We start from the raw sequence: 27195 nt of genomic DNA, 5'->3' as shown, positions 1-27195 counted from the left end.
TATTTCTCCTGCTTGGGTAGCTGCTTTTCCCAGAAAGAAAATATAGATGACAATATTCAACACCAGATGAACTGCCAGTGCTGTCTTTGGATATCTATGAAATATGTTTCTTTGACAATCATGATACCATGACCAAACCAGATTTCTTGTCTACCAGACTATTGTCATCCCTACCCTGTTGTATGGGAGTGAGACTTGAACTACGTGTTAGGAACATTGAAAGTCAGAATGTTACTGCACCAGGTGTTCAGGGGGTTTCTTAAGCTTTTAGCTGACCTGGTAAATACATTGCTGGCCCTCCTTTGAAGACTCTTTTGCCATGCCTTGATGGGGGAATATGTACAGAAATTGTAACAAACATAATTGCTGGCATATAAACCAAAGTAGTTAGCTTATAGCTGTAATTATTATAGCAGGGTTCCTGCTTCAATGGGTTTACTTAGAACCTAATAGGTTGCACTTAAAGTCACTCCTATAAATATACTGACTGTTACATAGTTCATTTCAAAGTCAAATCCTCAATAAATTCCTCCCAGCTTTCAGTCTTTTATATCTGGGTCATATGATGCCTCCTATTTAAGAAGAGAACTCACACACCTCTTGCAGGTAAGTTTTTTTTCTCCACTTTCACCCAAATGGTGTCTTAGCCACTCTCAGTATTTCAGTAAAGTTCTCTGCCTCCATATAGATTACAGCAACCATGCCCAGCTGCTTCATCTCTCTCTGTCCCCTTCTGGGGAACTAACCTTGCTGCTGACAGTTTTTAGCTGTTTCCCTCTTTCACTCATTTCCGGCTCATCTTCTTTCTTTCTCTTTACAGGTGTGAGGTTTTAGACACTGAGAGATGCCACTTGATGACATCATCTCCCTGCCCTAAGTTTCCTGGACTCCTGGTGGGTAAGTACTGCAAAACCTCCGTGACAGGGTTGGAGCTAGTCTCCCAGTTAGTTACCATCAGTAATGGCTTCAGAAAATCCTCCCTATCAATTGGAAGAACAGAAGGATAATCACCAACATTCTGGCCCAAGTAAACATCACCAGCATTGAAGCCGTGTTTATATGGCACCAGCTCTGTTGGACAGGACGTGTCATAAGGATGCCTGATAATTGGATCTCAAAACAGGTCCTATACCCCAACTTGCCACTGGCCACCATTCTAGAGGTGGACAAAAGAAGAGATTCAAGGGCACCTGGAAGACGAATTTGAAGAAATCAGTCCTCAGGAGACTCAATCACTGAATCATCTCCCATGATGCCATTGATTTTTGGAACAAACTTGCCTCATTATGGAGGTGCATAGATGAGAGAGACCAAGGGAGAGAGCTTAGATCTCCAGCATCTATTTGTCATGTCTGCAGTCAAATATGCAGATCTCAGCTTGACCTTCTCAGTCATCTTTGGACTCACAGATGACTTCCCTATTTACTCAAACACTATCATCCTCATATCAAGGGGACTGCTGCCAGCAATGACTCTCCAGCTTATGCTGTTTTATATTGACTGTCTGACCAGGGTGTCTGAGAATAGGATAGAAGGGATATTGACTTTTTATTACATTTTTTTTCTTATAGGTTGATTTGCCTGTCTGACCTGGTAATTGAGGGGTTTTTTTGAGTTCCTGTACTGGCTTGACTTGGGTGGTAATATACTGTGACAAATTTTGGGAAATGTAAGTGGTTAATTACATTTGTGTTTTTCCTAAAATAAAATGTGATATTTAAATGCCACTTCAGGACCAGAAAAATGACTAGAATTCATTTTCAGCCGCACTTTGGCCATACCAGAAGTAAATGCTCCTAAGATATAGAACAGATTGATTGTTTAACCCAGAGAAGAAATGTAAACATACTGATACTACAATTTTTATATATGCACAACACAATTTTGTATATGTAAGTGGCAACTCTGTTTAATTTTTCAGGCAATTTAAATATGAGATTCATATGGTCCTTGAAAAAGTAATTAAAAGCCTCCCACAAAGCTCTAGCATAGGAAATCTTTGCCTTAGTTAAGTCTAATATCCATCTTTAGATGAGTGAAGTAAACATCCAGTCTTTGGTTCCCAAAATCAGTCCTAAAGTGAAGAAACCCATCTAGATAGGCTTAATTTTTGTTTATTATTTTAATATTTTTCAGTACTTTATATTTTATAATATTGTTTTAATATTACTTGAACAAATGATACTACTTCCAGGCAGCAAATCCTCTCTCTCTCTCTCTCTCTCTCTTCTCCCCCCCCCCCCGAAACAGCTGTTTTATTATCTGTTATAAGGAAAGGAACTTGTAAAAAAGAATACATTTCAACCTCATTAAAAAAAAAAAGGAAAAATAGGTGTTTAATACATTCTGGGCATGTCTACATGAGACACTTCACTGCACAGTAGCCTAGTTTACTGCACAGTAAACGCACATGTCTATATGTGCACACACTTACTGAGCAGTAGAGACCCCTAGTCGTGTGTAAATCTGCTACCTGCAAATGCAAGTAGCAAATTTATATGTGATTAGTTACTGGGCCCAAGATGGAACACCTTGCATTTCTCTGTGTTAAATGCCATCAGGTTTTGATCCACCCACCTTGTGAGCCTGTCCAGGTCGGCCTGAATTGCCAGCCTATCTTCTAGCGTGACCGTACTTCCGCATAATTTTGTGTTGTCTGCAAATTTAGCTAGTCCACTTCTGACACTTGAATCCAGATCATTAATGAATATATTAAAGAGTACTGGTTCAAATACTGAACCCTGGGGGATACCACTGGTAACCATGTGCCATGTTGACTCGGTTTCATCCACAATTGCTCTCAGGGTCTGACCATGGAGCCAGTTCCCCATTCATCGGACCATAAGGTTGTCGAGACCACAGTTCCCCAATTTTGCCACGAGGGGAGAGAGAGAGAGCAGCCAGAGGCTGGAGTGCTGGACACCTGTCCCCAGGTTCTGCCCCCTAGGTGCCCCCAACCCATGGCCCCCACCCTGGGACACCACACAAAGCACTTTGTAAATAGTTTGCACAATGAAGAGGGTGTTTTATTGTTGGTGTATGGAGTGGGTGGTGAAGGAGTTTGTCTGTCGGGGAGGGAGAGGGGCTTTGTTGGATGCAAGGGGAATAAAAACTTGTTCTTATGAGAGATCTGCAGTGAGCATGGTGCTGGAAGTCAGTGTGGGGGGTTCATGGGGAGTGCAGGAGGAGGTGGTTGGCCAGGGCCTCCTGCATCCAGTGCCCTGGCTCCTGCTGGTGGGTGTACAGCTCTCCCGAGGCCTCAGCAGGGGGCAGGGAGGTCCTGCTGCCACTACCGCAGGTGGTGCTCCCTCTGTCAGGCCTCCATGCGCTGCGCCACACCTCCTCTGGCCAAGCCTTGTGGAACAGCTCCCCCTGGGCCTCAGAGATGTTATGCAGCATGCAGGCTGTGATGATGACCTGAGGCAGGTTGTCCTTGGTGAACTCAAGGTGGGCAGTGAAGGAGTACCAGCATCCCTTGAGATGACTGAAGGTGCACTCCACCAGGGTATGGGTCCATCCCAGGCAGCTGTTAAAGTGGCCTTGGTGGGGGTCCTGGTGGTCAGTGAAGGGTCACATGAGCCAGGGCAGGAGCAGGTAGACAGGGTCCCCGATGAGGAGGGGTGGGTCTCATCCCGGGCCCTGATGCCCCAATGCACTGGGGGAAGCCCAGGGCATGGAGCCCCACCACCACTGCCAGGGGGTCATGCATGTGGAGCATGATGGGCCTCAGCACACTCTGGAGAACACCACACACATCCCCGACAGCCTCCCTAGAGGTGGCCTTGCCTACCCCAAAGAGATGGTCCACATAATGGAGACTGATGGGTGTGGCCAGCTTGAGCAAGGTGAGGGCTAGCCATGTGTCCACAGGGAGGGGTGGCCATGTGGCAGTGTACTGCCACTCCAGGTGGGGCCAGAGCTGCTTGAGGAGGTCCTGGAAGGTGGCCTAGATCATGCAGAACACCTCCAGTCACTGCTTATCATCGCAGGTAGGCTGGATAATGTGCAGCCACCAGTCCTGGTTGGCCTGGAGGGCCCAGAAGGGTGACAGTGGCCCCAGCAGTGGCATCCAGAAGCCTATCATCAGTGTCCTTGCCTGCAACAGATACGCAGTGGTGGCCCTGTGATGGTGCACTGCAGCCAAGCAGGCAGTGGCTGCATGTTACAGAGCCAGAAGAAGCCTGGGGCACTGGTTGTCACTGCCAGGGGTAGGGGCTAGAGGAGCCATAATGCTGGCTGAGTGGGCAAGGAGAGAGCTGCCACATGCTGTCCCTGTACTGGACACTGCTCCTGGCCAGGGAACTGGCTGGCCAGAGAGCAGCCAATGGGGCTGCCTTTTGAAGATGGCTGCTGGCTGCTAGCAGCTGCAGCCAGAGCCTGGAGCTCCCCCCAGTGGGGCCTGTCTCAGGGCTGCAGGAAGTTTGGTGATAAGAGCAACAAATCCATTGCCTAGTCCCTGCATGTGTAGACCGCTGCCCAGGAGCACTTAATCCACAGAAGTTTACTAGCAAGTAAACTAATCCCAGATCAAATGAATGTATAGATGTGCCCTCTGTAGACCAACCTAAATTACTTTCTAAAACAGTGGACCCATATTGTATCACCTTATTGCATTACCATACTATAGGAATTCATTTCATTGCCAGCTGAAGTCAGTGGAGCTGCTTGAGGAATGAGACTGCTTGGACCAGGATGAACCTGTTTAGCAGTGAAAGGTCAGCATGGGGATGTCCTGCTATTGCTCTTTTCTTCTGGCTGGAGAAGCCAATAGGTTATCAAAGGCAAAGTTCTTTAACATATAATAAATGGTTCAGTGGAGGGTACATCAGAGAGTCAGAATGTCAGGGACCCTATTTGGATCATGGTAGTGAGGCGGTTAGCAGAATGGGTTGGGATCTGCCACATGTTGGGACCTGAGTAGCTGAAGCACTTACAGCACTAGCATTAGCTGTTGTATGCATGGTATGTTACTATGGACTGTTTCCAAATAAAGTTTGGTATCACAACACTAAAAAGACCCCATAAAGAGGTGATATATAAGTGAGGAAGCACAGTCTGGCTTTTCCACTCTGTGGCATGCATCCAGAATGAGGTAGTTAGCTGTGTTAGTCTGAAGTCAGTCAGAAGACAGGGTAGATTTGCACCCTATAGACTAACTATTCTAAGGTGCAAATCAACTCATCCAGAATGCCACAAATTCAATAGAAATATTCTCTTTGATTTTAGCAGGCTTTGAATAATATTTGCATAACTTAACGGTATATGGGGAATTTTTTTCTGAAGTTATAAACATGTAAGTTGTTTTGAAATAATTTATGGAGTGGTTGCCCCATTCCAAGTTGCACACTTTTCTTCAGTTATATGAAGAAAAGTAGAGTGGCATAAATTAGAAAAAAAGCATGCAAAGGATTCATGTATTGTTATAATTAATAAGAACACTGCTCCAATATTAATATTTTTCCAGAAAGAGTCTGTTTCAGTGCCATTTGCAAGTAAAGTAAAACTGCTAATGCCATTTTACATTCTATTGATTAAGTGTTATTCTTGAAAATAGTATCAATTCATGATTCAAGTAATGAATGAAAACAGTTTCTGTTTATGATCAAAATCGGTATTTTTGAAATTTTAGATTTGATAAAAATATGGGTACGGGAAGTGACAGCATACAGGTCAAAGTAACATGGCTGTCAGCCAGTTTCAGTCATTCTATGTCTCTCTTCTGCTTACACAATATAATAACTGGTAGGAAAATTGGCATTACCTAAAGGGCTTATTACATTTTGGAAAGAGAGCTGGGATTCTTAAAAAACATTCTTTGGAGACTTTTGTGCTAATGGAATGATTTGATTTCACTAATATTAATTTTAATAGCAAAGTTTAGTTTCTTTTCTTTAGAAAAGGAAATAAAGAAAGATTAGGTTGAGGACACCAAAACCACAAGCCAATTAAACAAAAGATTATATTTCCTATCTTTATATTTTGGTAGCAGGAGAAAGCTGACACCAAAACAAAAAACAACAAGACTGAAAAGGATCTACACTTTGCCACTAGAAACAGCCAGCATTTCCAGATGTTAATACTCTGTCTACCTTTTTCATAAATATTGTTGATAGAAAGAAAACAAAAAGAGAAAACTGAAATGTGTTTTGCCTAGCTGAGGCCTTTCTCAGCATTTAGAGTGCCAGAATCAACCCCCTTTTATATAGTTAATGCTATTAAATAGCTGTGTCAGCTGACAGGAAATAGGAAAGTTCCTATGGCAACTAAAAATATGCACAGGAGGGAAAATACATCAAATGATACAGCAAACAACGTAAAAAGAAGTATGTAGATAATAGAACAAAAGAATACACATAAGTCCTACTTTAGGAAATGCATACATTTCAATAGCTTTTATTTTGATTGTTTGCCTGAAGTAGGGAACAATTCCTGTGGTTAATGGATGCTTTAACCATCTCAAATTGTTTTTCTAAGATAAACTTTACCCTTACAGGATGAGAATCACAGGGAACAGAACATCACATCTTTCTCATTTGGTATGGGCCAAGCTACCCACCTTTATTAGAGCATAGATAGGAAAGGAGGATCTGTTTAACAAAAGTGCTGATAGTGTAGGCATTTAGACTGTGGTTAACTGGATACTTTTTAACTTGACACAAGTAACTTAAATTGAACGGAAAAGGAGCATTTTTGCTTATGTACCTTATTAACATACACACCTGGGTAATCAGCTTCCTGAACATTTCTGCATGTAGCACCATTCACTAGCTGAGAAATCTTAGTAAAGGTGAACTTTGGAAGTCTTCCTTCAAGTCAAAGAATGATCAAAGAAACTCGGTGAAAGATCTGGTTAGGATTAAAATAGCATGTTTCTGCAGTACCATGGTACCAGACCATTGCCACCAACAGCTGCAGAGGCAACTACTGCTGGATAAAATACTGTTGCAGAAGACTTGTTTCTTGAGCATCATCAGCATGTGATAGCATGGTACTGGTTGCAGAGTGCTTTCAGCTGCCACGATAAACATATAACAGTATGACAGCAGGACTATTAAAGAGGCCAATGCAACTAAGAGCCAGTGCAACTCACCTTGCTCTTAGTCTGCTTAAAGAAACTAGAACCGTTGAGTCACTGGAATCTCATGGATTGTCACTTTTTCTCTCAGGATAATTCTCCACTATCTTACACAAAGCAGCCAAGTATTTTTGAAAATTGAAAGGTCAGAAGAAGCAAAGAATTATACCAATGTACTAAATTTACTTAAATGTTTTGATTATTTTATCTTCAAACACAGTGGGTGTTGGATATTTGCCAGTCTCCGACTAGAATACTAAGTACTATCTGTCATAAAGAAGGAGGTCTGTTTAATTGCAAAGACGCATTTATTTTGAATTTTCAGTAATTGAGATATAGGAATATATTATGCTATCTTGTAACTTCCGAAGGAAAGCATTAGGCTGTGATTGATTGACTATTTTAAATACACAAAATCCTGAACTCAAACCATAGGAATGGGTGAGGTCAAGAGATGGTGGAATAAAGCAATAAAGTAGACAATCAGTAGTGGTAGTCCTAAGCAAATTCAGGTACATTATAAAAAGGGCAATGTATTTGAATATCCTAGAATTTTATTTTAGTCTTGTGTCCTCTTAATTTGGCAATAGTTTTTTAAGCCTTTTATCTGATATATAGTGAGCAAAAGGAAAGCAAAGAGTAGCATAGAGGCCCTGCAGGACAAATCAGGTCAGTTGGTAGTTAACTCAGAGAAAAAGGCAGAGCTCTTCAATGAGTTCTTTGCTTCAGTATTCCTTAATACTGACCAAAACAATTCCCCCACCATGAGCGTAGACAGATGTCCAAAAGGCACCAGACTGCCAAAGGTTAGTGCTGACTTAGTTAAGGAGCACTTGGAAGGGCTGGATGGGTACAAGTCAGCCAGCCTGGATGACCTGCATCCACAGATGCTGAAGGAATTGGCCAGTGTCATTGCTGAGCCACTGGCACAGCTGTTTGAGCTCTCATGGTGCTCTGGCCAGGTCCCTGAGAACTGGAAAAAGGCCAATGTGGTGCCCATTTTTAAGAAGGGGAGACGGGATGAGCCGGGTAACTTTAGGTCAGTCAGTCTTACCTCTATCCCTGAGAAAATACTAGAAAAAAATCAAAGAGTACATTTGTGAAGGTCCAGCAGGGGAAACGATGCTGAAAGGAAACCAGCACGGGTTTGTCACAGGTAGATCCTGCCTGACAAACCTTATAGCCTTTTATAACCAGGTCGCACACTGCCTTGACACAGGAGCTGAGGCCGATGTCATCTACCCGGATTTTAGGAAGGCCTTCGACACAGTTTCTCATCCTGTTCTCTTAGGGAAGCTAACGAGCTGTGGAGTGGACGCCTATGCAGTCAGGTGGGTGGCTAACTGGCTTAGGGACTGCACCTAGAGAGTGGTGGTGGACAGGTTGTTCTCAGCCTGGAAGAAGGTGAGCAGTGGGGTCCCACAGGGTTTGGTTCTTGGACCGGTGTTGTTTAATATCTTCATCAGCGATCTGGACGAGAGTGTGGAGAGCACCCTTTCAAGTTTGCAGATAATACCAAGTTATAGGGCAAAGTTAATACACCGGAGGGCAGGGAGCAGATACAAGCCGACCTGGACAGGTTAAATCAATGGACGGAACAAAGTAGAATGCAATTCAACCAAGATAAATGTAAGGTACTCCACCTAGGAAGGAGGAATCCCCAGTACACCTACAGGTTGGGGGGATGACCTCCTCAGCAGCTCAGAAGCAGAGAGAGATCTTGGAGTCATAGTTGACTTCAAGATGAATGTGAGCTGGCAGTGTAACGAGGCCATCAACAAAGCCAATCGCACCTTGTTATGTATTAGCAGATGCATGACCAACAGATCGAGGGAGGTGATGCTCCCCCTCTATGTGGCATTAGTCAGGCCATAGTTGGGGTACTGTGTCCAGTTTTGGGTGCCGCACTTCAAGAGGGAGACAGAGAATCTGGAGGAGGACCACTTGCATGATTAGCGATCTCCGTGAAAGACCCTGCGAGGAGAGGTTGTTCACCCTTTACAAAAGATGGCTGAGGGGTGACCTTGTGGCCACCTACAAGTTTATCAGGGGAGGACAGCAGGGAATTGGGGATGCTCTGTTTACCAGAGCGCCTCAGGGAGTAATTAAGAATAATGGGTACAAACTAGTGGAGTGTAGATTTAGGTTAGACATTAGGAAAAAATTTTTTACAGTAAGTGTGGCCAGAGTCTAGAATGGACTTCCAAGAGAAGTGGTACTATCACCTCACTTGGAGGTCTTCAAGAGGAGGCTTGACAATCACCTGGCTGGGGTTGTCTGACCTCAGTCCTCTTTCCTGCCAGAGGCAGGGGGTCGGACACGATGATCCATTGGGTCCCTTCCAACTCTATAATCTATGAATCTGGTGTAAGCATCATTGATAAAAATGATGTTACTAAGATTTTTAATGGGTATGAAAAACTACAAATTAGCCCTGATAATCCTACTTGTACTATACTAAACTTGCATAAAATAGACTTTAAACTCTCTCCTGCTTTCTTCTTCCTTCTCCTTTTTTGTATCCTGGTATTGATTTTATAGATTACTTGCTTTCTTAATGTAGTTACTGCCACTGGTACTTGTATGCTAAACTTGCATTATAACAATTTGGTTTGAAATATGGTGACTTACACCAACTTGGGTGTAAATTTGATACCTGCATCATTCAGGTATCTAATTTATGCCCAATTAGTTACTGCACAGAAATGCACATGTAGATACCATACTGTGCAGTACCATTGTGTGTGTGCACTGACTTGAGACTAACCTGGAGTACTCTGTCCAGTTTTGGGACGCACAGTTCGAGAAGGATGTGGACAAATTGGAAAGAGTTCAGCAGACAGCAACAAAAATTATTAGAGGCCCTGGGAAGTAACACTTACGAGGAAAGGCTGAAAGAACTAGAGTTATTTACTCTGGAGAAGAGAAGAGTAAGGGGAGACTTGATAGCAATCTTCAAATATCTCTAGGGTGATTACAGAGAGGACGGAGATAAATGGTATATGTAACCACAGACAGTAAGAAACATTAAACATTATTATAGTTTGCTTGGAAGTTTGGCTCTGCAGGCTACTGTAGGTGTCACGCTTTTCCTCTACAGAGACACTTTCCTTAGATTTAAGAAAGCTCTAGATCTTTAAGAACTGATTATCAAGTAATTTCATAGCTGGTAAGGTCAGAAGGGACCTGAGCAGATCATCAAGTCCGATCCCCTGCCATAGCAGGAAAAAGTACTGGGGTCAAATGACCCCAGCAAGGTGTTTGTCTAGCCTCTCAAAGACCCCCAGGGTAGGAGCCAGCACCACTTCGCTTGGAAGTTGGTTCCAGATCCTAGCCGCCCTGACAGTGAAGTAGCGCCTTCTGATGTCTAATCTGAATCTACTCTCTGCCAGCTTGTGACCGTTATTTCTAGTCACTCCTGGTAGTGCTTGGGGAAACAGGGACTCCCCCAATACCTGCTGGTCCCCTCCGACTAGTTTGTAACAGACCACTAGATCCCCCCTCAGCCTTCTCTTGTGGAGGCTGAACAGGTTCAGGTCCTGTAGCCTTTCCTCGTAGGGCCTGCCCTGCTGCCCCTGATCATGCGAGTGGCCCTCCTCTGGACCCTCTCCACATCCCTGCTGAAGTGTGATGCCCAGAACAGGACACAGTACTCCAACTGTGGCCTGACCAGTGCCGCATAGAGGGGAAGGATCACCTCCTTGGACCTGCTCAAGATGCATCTGGATGCATGACAAGGTATGGTTGGCCTTCCTGACTGCATCCCCACACTGTTGGCCCATATTCATTTTGGCATCAATAGTGACTCCAAGATCCTTTTCTGCCTCTGCACTGACAAGAAGGGAGTTCCCCAGCCTGTATGTATGGTGCTGGTTCTTCCTCCCCAGGTATACCACCTTGTACTTATAGTTTCTAGGGTAGGAAGGGACCTGAGCAGATCATCTAGTCCGACCCCCTGCCATGGCAGGAAAGAATACTGGTACCCCTGCTAGAATACCACTGCTACCCCTGCGTCTAAGGATTTTGTGACCTGGTCATAGAAGGCCACCAGGTTGGTCTGACAGGACCTGCCTCTAATGAACCTGTGTTGGTTGCCCCTAAGCATAACCTCCCCTGCTGGCTCCTAATTCATAGGAAACAAACAGAAATCAGGTGGCATATTTAAACAGTAGGGACCGATTTCTTAAAGTAGCCAACAAGAGGAAACATGCATTTTGTCTTGTGCTACCATGAAATTGTAGGATAAAGGTATGTGCAAGAAATATGGATGGTATAAATGAATGGAAGTGGGGAGAGGGATGAACTTAGACTTGCTGACTAAAAGCTAAAGTAACATATGATCTTTTTCCACAGTCCTTTTTCTCTCTGAATCTGGGCAACAGAAAAGGAGCTTTGATTAAGCTAGAGGCTTTTCCTGGTCTGCTCATGAGGTAGTGCAAGAACATGCCATATAACACTTCATTCATGACAAGTGTTATATTATGGCATAGCCTAGAGAAAGCGACAAGAAGCCTGGCTAGCATATTCATTATATTCTTTGCCTTGTATGAAACACCAGGACAGCTCTCTTTATATATGAAAAAGAATTATGTCAATCAAAAAATTATATTGTCCCTCTTAGATGGGATAGATGCTGATCCTGGGGATTAGGCAAGTTTTTACTGTGTCCTGGACCCTGAAGCTGCCATGGACCCAATCCCAGTTTCATTTAATGTGGAATATTTTGGGGTGCCTATGCATAACTGCCTGCCTCACTCTCGTGTGATGCCTTGTTGTTTCTTATTTGGTGGGAGGCCGCCCGTTCTTGCCCTGATGCCAGGGGGTGCTATCTGCGGCTCCGTTCCTCCCCTACACTGAAGCCCAAGCCCCACAGATGGCATCCAGGTGACACAAATACTCCCAGCCTACAGCCAGACCAAGCTTATCCCTCATTGTCAGGCCTCATACACACCCATTCATACTGCCCTCCTCTCACTAGGGCCACTCACACTCCACCCCTTCTCACAGGGTCTCTTTCACGCATTGACAACTTATATCGCTTTGCTCCCTCTCAGAGCGGGCCCCTTCAGCCATAGGATTTACCTAGTGCACATCTTGCGTGGCAGACATACCATCTTTTGGGCCTCTCCCGCAACCCTCACCAGGGTAGTGGCCAGCCAATTACCCGACCAGGGCCAAGCTTGCCCTGGCACCTCCTGGGGCAACTCTTCACAAACTCTCACACACACACTGGGCTCCCAGCCCTCTGGTTTCCCCCTCACTGGGGCTCCACATCTGCCCCCTCCCTGAGTCTGCACATCTCTACCCATTCACTGGGGCCTACCTTTACTGGGGTTCCACATCTTCTACCTCTTCACCATGGCTGTAGGGCTTCCCTCTCTGGTGGGGGCTCAGGTGGCTATAGCTATGTTTGGCCCCAACTGCTACCCACAGTGATATAGGGGCTAGGGGTTATTGATGCACCCCAACCCACCTTCCACCAGGGTGGTAACTGGTCTGGTATTTTCCTGGAGGCTCCCATGCTACTGGGAGCCCTACCAGGCCACCTACTCCCAGCAGAATGGAGTTTTAGGTCATGCCCAGGACCAAGAGCCTCTTGCTCCTAACTGTAGATGTTCCCCTACAGCAGCTCAGCCAGGCTATGTTTCCTGCCTGGCTGTCAGCAGCAAACTGCTCTGTTTATATAGGCGACCATGGTTCTAAAATGGCCACCACTATCAAGCACCTACTGGCTGCTTGACTCAGCCCTTAAAGTGGCCGGCACCAAAAGTGCCCTACCACACCACCCTCTAGCATCCCTGCACTTAAAAATGGCACCAGGTGTGCTTGAACTAAGGCTCATTGTATGCACTTTAGTTCAAGCACTCCTGCTGCCATTTTTAAGTGTGGGGACACTGATACAGGAGAAGTGGCAGTGCTTTAACTAGAGCAGTTCTTGAAGCTGCTGTAATTAAAGTGCTGCCACCCCCACCCCCAGAGCACATGTAAAAGTGCCTTTGATGGCTGGTGTGCCACAAATTGCTATATTTTGCACAATTAACACATTAATCACATAATAAAAGTAAAGTCTACTAGGGCCCAAAATTTAGGCACAAAGAAACAGTAAGACAAGAAATAAATGTATTGTTTGTCCTTTCGAATAAGAAGCAAACAAACTCTAAAATAGTTAAAATGCAAAACAAAGTTCAAGGACTTTCCTCTTTCCCTCACCCCACAAAAAACACCGTATCAGTAGAAAAGATTACATTTGTTATGTCACTTAGGGTGAAGTTACAGATTCCAATTGACACATCCTAATGCTAAGGAATGTTAGGGGGTGTAAAATTTAGCATGTAGTATGAGCATTTGCACATTTGTGGTTAATATCATTTCAAACATACAGTGCTGTGACCTGTGGCAAGCAGGTGTATGGCTAGGAGTTGCGAAGTCTGCTCCCTCCCTGCCCTCCTTCTTTCCTCTGTACCCACAGTATAAGTTCCAGGATCAGGCCTCACTGGGGAAGGGGGAGGGGATAAAGGGCTGTGGATGAGGAACTGCCAGGCAGCCACTGGAGGATGGCAACTCCTTATGTGTCTGGATTGAGCCTGTGCTACCCCTGTTGGTCCCCATGGCAGCCTGGGAGCTCCTTCCCTTGGGGGATGCTGCTTGGGCATGGGGCCAAATTTGGACATGAAGGGAACTGCTGGGCCTGTGCCTCTTCCCTGCTTAAACCCTGCCCCTACTCCCTTTTTCCCCTTCTCTCTCCCACTTTCCTGCTCACCTGCTTCCCAGGTATCAGGTTAGGTCTGTAGAGTCCAGGTGGATAGCTGGTCCACCTGGGAGCAGTGTCTCCTTGGATGCTGGAGATCTTCAACTTGGTTGTTTCATCACCAGAAGTTCTGGTGATTCGTGCTGGGTAGCAGGCCTCAGAGATAACCCTTGCCTGAAATGGCATAAATTTAAGATGCCTAGAGGGTCCTTAGTAGTTATTAATGAGCCTGAACTTGTGATCATTCATGGTTTAAGTGCCCTTTAAGTGGTCTCGTTCGAACATATTACCTCACCCTTAGCTAATCAAAGTTCTTGTTCTGTTGTAGGCTGGAAAGTACTAATGCAACAGGCAAAATAAAACCTGATAAAACTTGCTTGTAGTAGCTCAAAATATGACTGCTGTAATGTTGGTTGTGCAATTCAAAATGCTAAATGTTGCCAAAGTTCAGATTTTAAACTCTTGAGGGACAAAAATTAGTTTCTCAGATGAAAGGTGAAACTCAAACACTCTAAATGCGCTGAATTTTATAAGCCTTGGCTATAGAAGTAGTACGGTGGACATTCTCATTTCTTGTGAAATTTGCAACTTACTCCCTGTTCCACTACAAAACCAAGCTTGATGAATCTGATTGACCTTCCTGAACCTGGCAGTAGCAAATTATTTGGTTTATCAACTCTGGTTCAGAAGTGCACTCTCCAACAGTAGCTACTCAATGGTATCTGTTTTTCATTAACTCATATACCTTATCTACTAGACAACAATGCTGTTTCAGTAGCTAAACTAGTCCTGGTCACTGTTTAACCAAGTGTAGACAAGGGACAAGCTTGGGTCCACAACATTTCAGCTAATTAAGTTATTTAAAGAGTATTATTTCCTAGGAAAGCGAATATGATTTCATACCAAGAGGTTAGATGTAGGCCATGCCATATGATTAAATTGCTAGGGGAAGAATGGGATCGAGGCAGCAGCCGTGTTGACCTGAGTACAAAAGGTAGGCAAAGTTTCATCATTTCATAATTGTGAGGGGCTGAAAGGGACCTTACAGATCATCGGGTCCAGCCCCCCTGCACTTGGGCAGGGAAAACTGCTGGGATCAAATGACCCCAGCAAAATTGGCATCAAGGCATTTTTTGAAGATCACCAGGGTGGATAACTGTACCACCTTTGGGGGAGCTCTCTGGGGGAGCCTGGCACTTGGCTTTTAAAGAAGTTTTTCATAGATTTCATAGATTTTTAGAGTCAGAAGGCACCTTAGTAGATTACCGAATCCGAGCCCCTGCCCTGGGCTGGAAAGAGTGCTGGGGTCAGATGACTGTATGTCCTTATGTCTAGCCTGAAGCACTCTTCAGCCAGTTTGTACCCATTATTTCTTGTCCGCCCACGGGGAGCCTTGATGAATAGAAGCTCCTCCAAGCCCTGATGTACACCCCTGATATACTTATAGGCTGCTACCAAGTCCTCCCTGAGTCTTCTCTTCTCCAGGTTGAACAATCCCAAGTCCGTCAGCCTCTCCTCATATGTCTTGGTCTCCAGGCCTCTAATCACATGTGTGGCCCTCCTTTGGACTCTCTCAAGCTTCTCCACATTCTTTTTCAAGTATGGTGCCCAGAACTGGCTGCACTATTCCCATTGTGGTCTTACCAAGGTTGAGTAGAGTAGGAGGATGATATTTTTTGTTTTGTTTAAGATGCCTCAGTGGATGCATGCCAGTGTTTGGTTAGCTCTGCCAGATGCAACATCGCATTGGTGGCTCACATTCATTTTGTTGTCAATCATGACACCTAGGTCTCATTCAGTTTTGGTGCTGGCAAGCGTAGCACTATCAAGCCTGTAAGAGTGTTGTGGATTATTTCTCCCCAGATGGAGCACTTTATACTTCTCTGTATTAAACAACATCAGGTTGAGGTTCGGCCACTTCATGAGCCTGCCTAGGTCAGCCTGTATTGCCAGCCTGTCTTTGAGCATGACCATGCTCCCCCATAGTTTGGTGCCATCAGCAAACTTTGCCAGATAGCTTATAATACCTGAATCCAAATCGTTAATGAACGTGTTGAAGAGCACTAGTCCGAGTACTGAACTCGGGGAAGTCACTGGTCACCTGCCATGATAACTCAGTTCTGTCAATCAGTACACTTTGGGTCCTATGGCGGAGCCAGTTACCTAGCCACCAGACCATAAAGTAGTTGAGGCCACATTTTCCCAATTTGACCATGAGGACACTGTGGGAGACCCAGTTAAAGGCCTTTTTGAATTCCAAGTGTATGACATCAACCTCATTTCCCCTATCTAGGTGGTGAGTTACCTTACCTGATCATAGAAGGAAATAAAGTTGGTCTGGCACAACCTGCCTGTAATGAAGCCATGTTGGCTATCCATCAGAATACTGCCTTCAGTTAGCTTATGTGATGGATTCTTTGATAATTTTGGGGTAGAGGCAATATCTTTTTTAGACCAACTAAACAGTTGCAAATAAGTTGTTATTTGTAAGCTTTTGGACACACACATCCTTCCTCAGAAAAAAAAAAAAAGAGATTAAAAATGGTGATTATGCACAAACACAAGTGGTGTTTCGGATATGATTCAAAATAATTTTGATAAAATTTGAGGGACTATTAAACTAGGAATATATCTGGTTTTGTGAGAGAGAGGCTTTTTCTGAAAACTAACCCTGGTAATTGGACTCTTCCAAATTCTTTGAAAGAGGGATTTCATCATCACACTATAAAGAAACAATAACTTTTAAGTACTATCATTTATGGAAACATGTTTCCAGCAGAAACTTGTTACGCTGTTCTTATAGAGGTAGGAATGTCTGCACATCTGTAGAATAACTGCCTTGTTTAACTTTACAGTATGTCTTTTCACCCTCTGAAACTCATGGGCAAAATGCTTTACTGGTCTATTAGAGAGTCTATTAGAATGTATGGAATTATGTCAACAGTTTCTTAAACTCATAGAAACATTCAAAGTTTCACACACAACTGTATTCTGGATTAATTTTAGAGTTGAATCTTCAAGGTACTGGGCTTCTAAGAGCTGCTAAGTATTCTTGAAGTTAACATCTCAATAATTAGGCACAAGTTTTTATTGACCAAACTCCAGGCACTGTAACACAGTCCTGTATGGTACTATTGTACCTATAATTAATAAACTTTCTGTTGTAAAATATAACAACCCCATAAAAAGCTGAATGCGTGTATTTAATCTGAAAATGAACAAAATATTTTCTATCAATAATTTAGATTCAGTTCCCCCTTTCATATACTAGAATTTCAAAATGGAAATTCATTATTTTCTCTCAGGTATCTCATTTTGATTCTTAGATTAGCTTCGCTATTTTTCTTCAAGAAATGTTACTTGAGAGAGTCTGAGAAAGGGGTGATTTATAAGCTAAAAATCAATCACAGTGGCAAATTTTAATATCTAAAGAATTCTTTTTACAGTTATCTACAATTTGTCAGTGATTGAAACGTATGAACAAATCTATCCACACACTTTCTAACAGTTAATTTTTACTTCCTATGGAATGAATGATAGCTTAATTTTGTGCATCATTATGCATGGCTCTTAATCCTATTGACAACCTAAAATATAGCTCAGTGTTTGAGATGACCTAGTTATATTACAGTCAGCCCAAAACACACATAGTATATGGTTTTAAGAAGTACATAAAGCTTTGTCCATGGACCACTATGTGGGGTTGAATTTCACCTACTTTACACACTTTAAATAATGTGATATGGAAATTACTAACAAATAGTAATAAACATTTGTTACTGAACCCTAAAAGCAATGCTTGAAAATTAATCATCACAAATTACAGGATGAATCCTTTTTTGTTCTCACCCATTCTTCCTCCAAGCCCTGACCCTTTAAGAACAGGCAATAGAGTTGTGAAAGGAACAAGCCTCCCTTACATAAGAGGTTAGCGGATGCCCTCCAAAAGTCAGGCCTAGAATCTGTGATGGATGTTTCCCTGCTGAGAACTGTGCAAAGAAAGTCTTAACGGGTAGAATTGCTCAGAATCTTGAAGCAGGAGTCTAGTCCTTGAGAATAGCAGCTACTTCAAAACTCAGGATCCTTAGGTGAGTGTGGGAGATGAAGAGCGTTTATTATCTCCACGTTATAGGTGGCAAATTGGAGCCTGACAAAAGTCAGAAATGTCCACAAGTTCAGGCTCCTCAATTTGAAAAATGAAACTGATTTTTTGGAGTACACAACATTATGGAGCACTACATATGTTCAAAGCACAATATCCATTGCCTTCAGCTGCAGTGCTCAGCGCTTCTACGTATCAGACTTTGAGACCTTGAATCAGGAACCTAAAATTAAGAAATGCATCATTCATAGTCACCTGTGAATTTTTGGTATAATTGAGCTTCCTGCCATCGCATAGCGTCTACGCGTACAGGTAAGAAAATAACCCATTTCTTTAGAGCAGCATTCAGTTGCCTTAACTGTGAGACAGTTTTACCTTCAGTCATTTTCCTTTCAGTCTGCTGTTTCATAAGCTACACCCTGGAATTAAAGTTGAGCAGGAAACAGTTTTCTAGTAACTTGAAAATTCTCAAGATTTAAAGAGGAAATACTATTTCACATTGGGACAAAGCTCAAACCCTTCAAAAGTTTTCATGAAAATACAGATTGATCAGAGCAGACCAATAATGTAGTAGTTAGGACACTTGCCTGGGATGTTGAAAATCCAGTCATGTCCTACTCTGGCTGATTCAGGTTGATTGTGTCTCGTTTTCCATAACATATAACATATATCTGAGGCACTGTAGAGATCCCTGGGTGCCATTAATACAGGTGTATAATGAATGAAAAGAAGTAACAACAATTAACTTTATTGTGGAGCAGCAGACAACATCTACAGACTATTTATCTTTCTGTAACTTGCTAGCTCAGTGGTTCACAACCTTTTTAGACTTGCAGCACCCCTGTATAGATTCACAGTGCCCCTTGGAAAATGCCAGCTTTCAGTTTTCACTCGTATTTTTTTGTTTACAGAAAAATAATACAGCAGTTTTCTGTTGCAAAGAACTTGGAATGACCAACTTTGGATTCTATTTGAAATATCTACGTTTGTCTTGTGAATCAAGTTTGCAAACTTAACAGTGCTAACGTTCTGTGGTAACCCATGGTACTCTTGAAAAGATCTCAAGGCATCCCAGGGTGCCACGTCACCCTGGTTGAGAATCATTGCAGTAACCTAACTGAGGGACTGTTTCCCACTTCCCAATTTCTATAGTCCTCTAAGTAAGGAAGTGTCTCTAAATGATAATTTCTATTACTGTAGGTGGGTATCTTTCTATATTTCCTGTTGGAAGACTTTTTATGTTGTATAAATAGTTATGTATTTGTTAGTCAAGAAAGAAACTCTCTATAGCTCAATGAGTACATCTAGAATGTGGGAAGCTAAGGTTCATAGTCCCTGTTCTGGATCTGGCAGAATAGGGATTGGATATGCTAAATGAATGCCTGATTGGTAATTTGGTCTTGCTTCTTGTCTCTCTCTTTCTGCATAAAACCCCATGGGAAACCTTTCCCATTAAACTCTTATCAAAACTAGCACTTTCTTCTTAAAAGTTTTGATTTCACTGAATTGGTATTTTCTGATGAAAAGCCAGTTTTACTTCCATATACTGTCACAAAGTAGGGTTCATACAGACAACTATCTTTTGCACTTCTTAAGGCTAATTTATAAGGCTCATTCCCAAACAGGTCCATACTGAACACTGAATAAAAGGATCCTATGGAAAAAACAGAATGTCAACATGTAATTGAGGACTACCATAATGCCTTTATACAAGGGGGCCAAATTAAGATTGCACTGGTAATTTTAATTTTGATATATCCTGAATTTTAAGTGCAAAACTTGGAACCTTAATTTTCTTTTAACATGTATTTTTGCATATGATATCATAGGCTTTTACAAAACATCTGAAAGAAACAGAAATGTTATCATATTGCAACATATTCATACAGTTATTGACAGGATTGGAACCTTGGATCCGTCTTACAGATCTTTGTCACTTGAACTAGTGGACTACTGGGCTACACCAATTTAAGTAACCAGAAACTGGTTCAAAGCTGTAACAGAAGTCCAGTGTTCCTGAACCAGTTCCAAAATGGCTGAAACTGGTTTAAGATAAACCTGGTTGAATGCAGTATCTGACTTAACTAATTTCATAATGGTTTATGAAACTTCTGTCCCAGACCCTTTCCTAGTTCAAGTTAAATCACAGTCCCCCAGCATCCCAGCATGCTTTCCAGCCCTGGGTTGGGCTGTGCTGTGTACTCCAGCAGAGAAGGGTTGAGGGAGAAGGCAGGGACTTCCCCCCTCCCCCCAGGTAAACCCCGACTGTGGTGTGGGGCCAGGGAGGGGGCGGATGTTAAACTTCCCTTCCCCAGAGTACAGAGCTGCATTGCCCTGCTAAAAACTTACTGTTGGCTGCAACTGTGGACTACAAATCCCAGAGGCACCTGGAAGCAGGAAGAGGAAGTGATGAGCAACCCTGCAGAGTCCTGCTATTATAATTCTGGACTGCAAATCTCAGAGACCTTAGAGGCAGCAGGAAGAGGAAGTGAACACAGCCCATACTGGCTATGTGCTAGAGATCCAAGCTTTAGCACCCCTGGCTTCTGGTCTGAGCCACTGCAGGTATGTGGCTGCATTTCCTGAATCAAAAGTGAATGTCTGTTAAGTTGTTTCTGTTTAATCTCTGCAGTTTAGATTAGCCTGCAAAGACTGAATTGACTCAGCCTTGGGCTTTTTCACTGTCTGTACTTAGCCCTGGAGTTAACTGAAAGTAGTAGGTTGTCACCTGATACATGGACTGAGACAAGAGGAAAATGGGACATTTCCAATGAGTTTCACAGACATTTACTGATAGCAGACGAAAGTTGAAACATGGGCATCTTGGATTTCATTCCAGTTTTGAATGGTAGTATGATCTAGTAGCTGTACACTCTTCTGTTCCTGACCTCTTTGAATGGTGTATGTCCCAGGCCTGTCTCTCCACTTGCTTCCCTCTACTGGTTCCTCATTTAGCTCCCATGCTCCTCACCATGGGGTAAAATTGTACACATGGAGCAATTTCACATGTTAAAGCCTGCCTTATTTTACTTGTGGTAAACTGTTTGTATGTCAGTACCCTAAGTTTTTTCATACAACTAATCCATGTCTTCCTCTGGAATGTCTCTGTTCTAATCCAAGTATTTTTTCTTCTCACCTTCTTTTGTTATGCCAGAGTCCTCAGATTCTTTACCCTGCTCCCTCTCATCCTCTCCCAGTCCTAATTTCTTTGCCAATCTTATCCCATTTGTCCTTGCCCAGCCAGTTCCCTAGCTGTTTGATAGCTCTCAGTCCCATGATTTTTTAATCTTAGGCCGTGGACAGCAGGAGAATGACCCCCTCTCTCCTGCCAATAAGTTGATTGGTAGGAGAGGGGACACGGTCCTCAGAGGGCTCCCTGATGGTTTGTTTTTGGGTACTCTCCTTCCCTCCCTCCCTCTCCCTTGGAGGGAGGAAGGAAAAGCAGAGGACTGGGATTCTAGGTGTCCTCAACACCCGAGAAAAGCTTACAGCCATTGAAATTAGTTTGAGAAGGGAGAGATACACCTGGTTGGATGAGGGAGAACTTTCTTGCAAAAGAGACATTTTTCTTCCCCCAAAAAAGCCCTTGAATGGCCATATGATTTCTTTTGTGCTGGGAGAAAGGCTTTTCTCCAGGTACAAATATAATACCTATATGGGTTCCTAGTCTCTTTCCTACATCCCTAATCTTCAATTTTCTTTCCAAATTTGCTCTTTGTACTGTAGCCCCCCTTATCCCTACTATAATTATTTGAAGGTAGTTATTTGTAAGTATTCATAGCTGCCTGGTAAACATCAGGGGGAAGAATTAAGAGACAGTCACCCTGAAGTCATAGAATTATAGAGAAGTATGGCTGGAATGGACCTCTATAGGTTATCAAGTCCAACCGTCTGCTGGAGGCAGAATCATCCTTATCCAAACCATCCTGTACAAATCTATAATCTAATTTCTTAGTGAAGCTACCATCAGTCTTGACACAACAAAAGACATAACCCAGCCTGCTACAGGAAAAGCAGAGGGATTATGGCAGCCAATGTCCTGCTTCTGCACAAGGTTGTTAATATACATTCGAAAGATCCCAGGTAGAGGGCCACCCCCTCAGCTACAGAGGAAGGCAAAAACTCTCACAGTCCATATCGGTCTGACCTCAGGATAAAATTCCTTCCTGACCCCAAATATGGTAATCAGTCTGACCGTGAGCAGATGGGTAAGACCCTCTAGCCAGGAGCCTCTGGCTCTAATTCCCAGGAGGAGCATTGGCACAGCCCAGTCAAAATCACCAGCCTTGGCTGCAGCCTCCACTCAGTGTCTCTGAAGAACGTTTCTTTAAAAAAACCCTGACACATGTAGCAGAAAAAAGGGGCAGGGACAGGATGGGACACAGCATTCTCTCCCAGCTACATGCAGCAACCAGCAAAGACCAGAAGCATGGGAAATATCCGGAGTAGAACATAAGCAAAGTTATGCCTAGATCATTCCTGACCAGTAGCTGTTCAACTTCTCCTTGAACACCTCCAGTGATGGAGAGTCCACAGCTTCCCTAGGCAGTCTATTCCACTGCCTCACTATTCTAACAGTGAAGAAGTTTTCTTGATATACAATCTAAACCTACTTTACTGCAGTTTCAAGCCACTGGTCCACATCCTTCTCTCTGCAGCAAGAGAGAAAAGGATCTCTCCCACGTCTTTGTGGCAGCCCTTCAAGTATTCAAAGACTGCTATCATGTCTCCCCTTAAGTGCATTTTCTGCAAGCTGAACATGCCTAGCTCTTTCAGCCTGTCCTTGTATAAGTTGCTTTAACAGCCTTTTTATAATCTTGTCACCCACCTCGGGACCCCTTCTAATTTTTTCACATCCTTTTTAAAATGTGGAGCCCCAAACTTCACACAATACTCTGGGTGAGGCCTAATCAGTGCCAAGTAGAGACACTATCACTTCCCATGTCCTGCACCTAGTGCTTCTCTTGATGCTTCCCCAAAGCACATTTGCCTTTTGTGTATCTGTATCTGTTTGCATATTCATGTTGAGTTTGTGATCTACCAAGACTCCCTGATCCTTCTCCATACTGCTACCATCCAGCCAGATGTCACCCATTTTGTATTTGTATTTTTGATTATTCTTTCCAAGATGTAGCACCTTGCATTTGTTAGCATTGAACTTCACCCTGTTAGCTTCAGCTCAGCTTTCCAATTTCTCAAGATTCTTCTGAATTACATTCCTGTCCTCCAACATGTTCACAGTCCTTCCCAGTTTCATGTTGTCCGCAAACTTGCACAAGAGGCTTTGTATGCAAGTACCCAAATCATTAGTAAACATATTGAACAGCACTACACCCAGGACAAACCCCTGCGGGACTCCACTCAAAACCTCCTGCCATTCTGACATGGTTCTGTTTATAATTACTAGGAGTGTGTAAAGTGGGTCATATTCGATTCAGATTCGACCCAGTTCGGGGGACAGTGATTCGATTCATTGATTCGGATTACTGTCCCTGATTCAATTTGGCTGAATCCGCATATGAAGATTCAATGCTGATTTGGAGAATCAGTGATTCGGCCATAGACACAGCTTTAAATTTTTGTTCTATATACCTCGAGGTGCCAGGCACAGCTTGTGAATGTTGAGATGGTGGAGCAGATGAAGCATCTCACAGGAGCATGGTGGAGGGGAGGGGCCTGTGTGCGGGGCAGCGGACCCGGAAGAGGACCAGAAGTACCATAATTTACAGTCAGTACCATACATAACAGAATGTAGACTGCTGTTCAGCTTTTCTTAGGTAGGCCTGATATTAACAAAAACAAGATGCATATGGTGATGTAGCTCATCACTACGGCGACGTAGTGTCTCGTGTAGATGTGCCCAGTGTGTACTATTACAGTAAGTCATATCAGATAATATGCAGTATGGGTGACATTTCCTTAACTTAGCTCAGTGTAATCCCATGGAAGACATATAAGTATCTACCTGATAAGGTTCTAATTTTAGAACATACAAAATAAAGACCCAGTTTTTCAGGGTGTTGTATGCCTTCAACTGCAGGTAAAGACAGCTCCTCAAATAATCGGTCCTGGAACTATTTAACAGCATGAGTTTGAAAAATGTACGTATTTTTACATCTTTGGAGATTGTCAGTCATTTTGTACCTATTTATTTCTCAGTCAGACTCCACTTACAACCTGCTGCTAGAAAGCTAGATAATAAAAGTTTAAATATACAGAATAAAAGATATTATTATAGGGGGAGGTATTATCAGAATAGTTTGTGTGTAGACAGAAAGAGGGATTCTTTCATTTCACTTGCTAGGAATGACCTAATGAACTTGCTTGTGGTTCACAACAGGTGACCTTTCTTCACTGAACCTTCATTATGAGCTCATTCTTTGTTTCACTTGTGCGTATGTCACAATGTCATAAAAAGAAATATGTCCAGTGGATCCTGTGCCACCATAAGGAATTGACCTTGTTTTCAGTATATAGGCTCTTGTAGCTTATTTTATCAGCTTGTAAACAAATTAAAAATTAGATTACAAGATTTTCATAGTAAGATATTGGAAAAGCAAGTCACATATTTTAAACAGAAAATGCCTTTTTTATTAGATATTTCTCCCTTCCACCTTCCCCCCATATTTCAGTATCCTTTATCTTTAAAAATACAAGCAGCTTTTCTAGCCCAAAGGAACAGGTATTAAAATAGTTGTTTTTTTATAGCAAGACCACATCCACCCTCAACAGGAACAGATTACCTAGAATTTATAATGTAATATTGTTTCTCCGAGTCATTGTAATGAATCTGCATTAGTTTATTGTCACTTATGCTCAGCCCCAACCCATTATCCAAATGATGTTAGGTAGCTTGCATATCTGAATGTTAAAGTCTTATAAATGTTAGCTGCTGCTCTAATTTAGAACTTGAAGGGATGAAATGGTCTTTATAATGAGTGTTTGTTTAGTAAAAGAGTGATAAAATCTTAGGCAAGGCATTAAAATAAGATTAGGGCAACAGAAGCACAGTGAAAAGTTATAAAATACAAATGTAGCTTAAGTTTTACTAGAGTACCTATTACTGTACTGATTCAACTTTGTTCAGATTCTAATGCTTGGTGCTGATATCACATCTATTCCACTAGAACAAAAAATAAAAGGAATAGAGGTTTGAATTAGGTGCCACCAGTAAGCCACCATCCAGTACATCTTACTTCCTTAATTAAATCATTGTGTTATTGCCTAACATCATATCTATGCTTCATCTTTTATTTTTATATACTATAAATGTCGATACCAAGCTCCCCAATCCATGGCTTTTGTTACCTTAGGCAAAATGGAAAGGATATTATCTCACAGTCTACCACCATTAACACAATTTTAGTCACTAAACATTTCTTCCCCTCCCTGATAGTCTTCTGGTGTCAGCCTTACTGCTACTGTTGTTTCATACCTTTTCTTGCTCGAGGTGGATTACAAATTTCAAAACAGAATGATTTAAAATGTATGGTGTGCCAACCCTGCAGCCCCAGAAACTGGCACAAGAGGCAAGGGGGAGTTCCTACTTTCGTATAGAGAATCATAGGGGTTAGGGTCACAAGCTAACGGGCCAAAGGGAAGGAACAGGTAAAGATAAAGAAACACCAACACTGTGGTAACATACACTCAGCACCTTTAATTTCTGCCCCTTTCCCTCCACACACTCCCAGAGGTGTCCCCAAACAAGACTTTAGTCCCTAGAGTGCTCAAATAGCAGCCTGCACCTGCCCTCAAGTCTGAGGGTAGCTCCTTCAATCCACAGTCCTGGCTGATGGAGCCAGTGAGATCTCCAGCTCTCCTGTGCACTCCTCCGTGTAGGGTTGACCAAGTTCCATGTACATGCTGCTCTCATCCCCATCTCAACCTTCCTCTTCCTTTTTTCCTTGCTCCCCAACCCCTGGGGGGTTTAGGGAGCTGCAATCCAAATTAACAGACATCACAGCTCTGTAGACTGCCCCTGGTTCTACCTGCTGTTGCACAGGTTACATTCACATTACAATGATCTTAAAAAATAGTTTATTTTGTAATTTTACAATCTGATTGTTTTATGGAAATTGGAATGTTTAGTTTAAAATAAATATTTTTCTTTTAAAAAATAAACCTGTTTAAAATTGAAACGATGATAGCTTGTTTTAATGCCTAAATTTACTGCAATCTATTAAATGCATTCAAATAAATGAAAACATGCTGCATGAATAAACCAACCTCAAATGTAATGAATTTTTACATTACAAAGTGAATAGAGAAGAACTTTGTTTGTATTGCTATAGTCAAATCCAGCATTATAAGTATGGTAGGGCAGTGGCTCAACCTTCTAGCCCCGCAGGCTGGATGAGTGTGCCAACCTGATCCTGTGTACCAGAGCAGGCCACGTGGTGTCCCAACCCTGCTCAGCCCTATCTTGTGTATCAGCCCAATCCTGCACCAATCTGACCCCCTGCATGACCCAGTCCTGTGTGCTGGATCCAGCTTGCATGCTGGTCTGACCCTATGCATGGCCTAGTCCCACGTACTGGTTCTGGCTGCACACTAGCTCAATCCTACACACTGGATCTGGCTGTGAAGTGACCCTTCAGGCCAGTCCCACTGCAGACCAGTGATTGAATATACAGAGCTATGTCATCCAGCCCGCAGGGTTCCTGAAAGATCCAGAAATTTGGCAGTAAGGGAGCAGCAATTACTGCAGCCACCATTCCCCCACTGCCAAATCTCCAGACTTACTTTTGGGAGCCCTGCAGGTGGAAAGACGTGTGGTTCAATGGGCTGGAGGTTCTGCACCACTGCATTATGGTGTTGTGTACTGCTTTTAGCAAGCATATTATTTTAGTCTTTACAAAGAACCAAGTGTCTGTCTTAAGTTTTGCCAGCATGCAACAAAATAGTGCACAATTCTACAGGGCCAGGAAGTAAAATGCAAAAGAGTCTACTGTTTTTAACTTTATGGTTCTTGCACTTAAATTAGAAGGAAGTCCTGGGTCCTGCTTCTTGAATTCTTTCTATATTTCATCTGATCCCTGATTAATGTAAAGAATAATCATAATTCTGTGGCAAAAGAACAGGTTAGAGACTATGTAAAAAAGCTGGACAAATACAAGTCTGTGTACCCAAGGTTCCTGAGAGAGTTGGCTGATGTGATTGCAGATCCACTGGCCATCATCTTTGAAAACTCATGGCAATTAGGAGAGGCTCCAGATGACTGGAAAAGGGCAGATACAGTGCCAATATTTAAGAAAGGGAAAAAAGAGGATC

The 27195-nt window shown here is 42.9% G+C and overlaps 1 long non-coding RNA gene across 2 annotated transcripts in view; it reads left to right on the top strand.

Moving 5' to 3' along the window:
- The window catches only part of LOC149865757 (uncharacterized), a 76463-nt gene extending 50382 nt beyond the window's left edge, over positions 1 to 26081 (top strand). For both annotated transcript variants that reach the window (XR_016441768.1, XR_016441767.1), the window contains one exon: positions 821 to 26081. This is a non-coding gene — a long non-coding RNA (uncharacterized LOC149865757). The remainder of the gene's footprint in view (positions 1 to 820) is intronic.
- Positions 26082 to 27195: the final 1114 nt, after the last annotated feature.

The sequence above is a fragment of the Crocodylus siamensis genome, chromosome 4 (genome assembly GCF_052110815.1).
Source record: "Crocodylus siamensis isolate JL-2025a chromosome 4, ASM5211081v1, whole genome shotgun sequence".
NCBI lineage: Eukaryota > Metazoa > Chordata > Crocodylia > Crocodylidae > Crocodylus > Crocodylus siamensis.
This window is presented reverse-complemented; position numbering and strand designations above follow the sequence as displayed.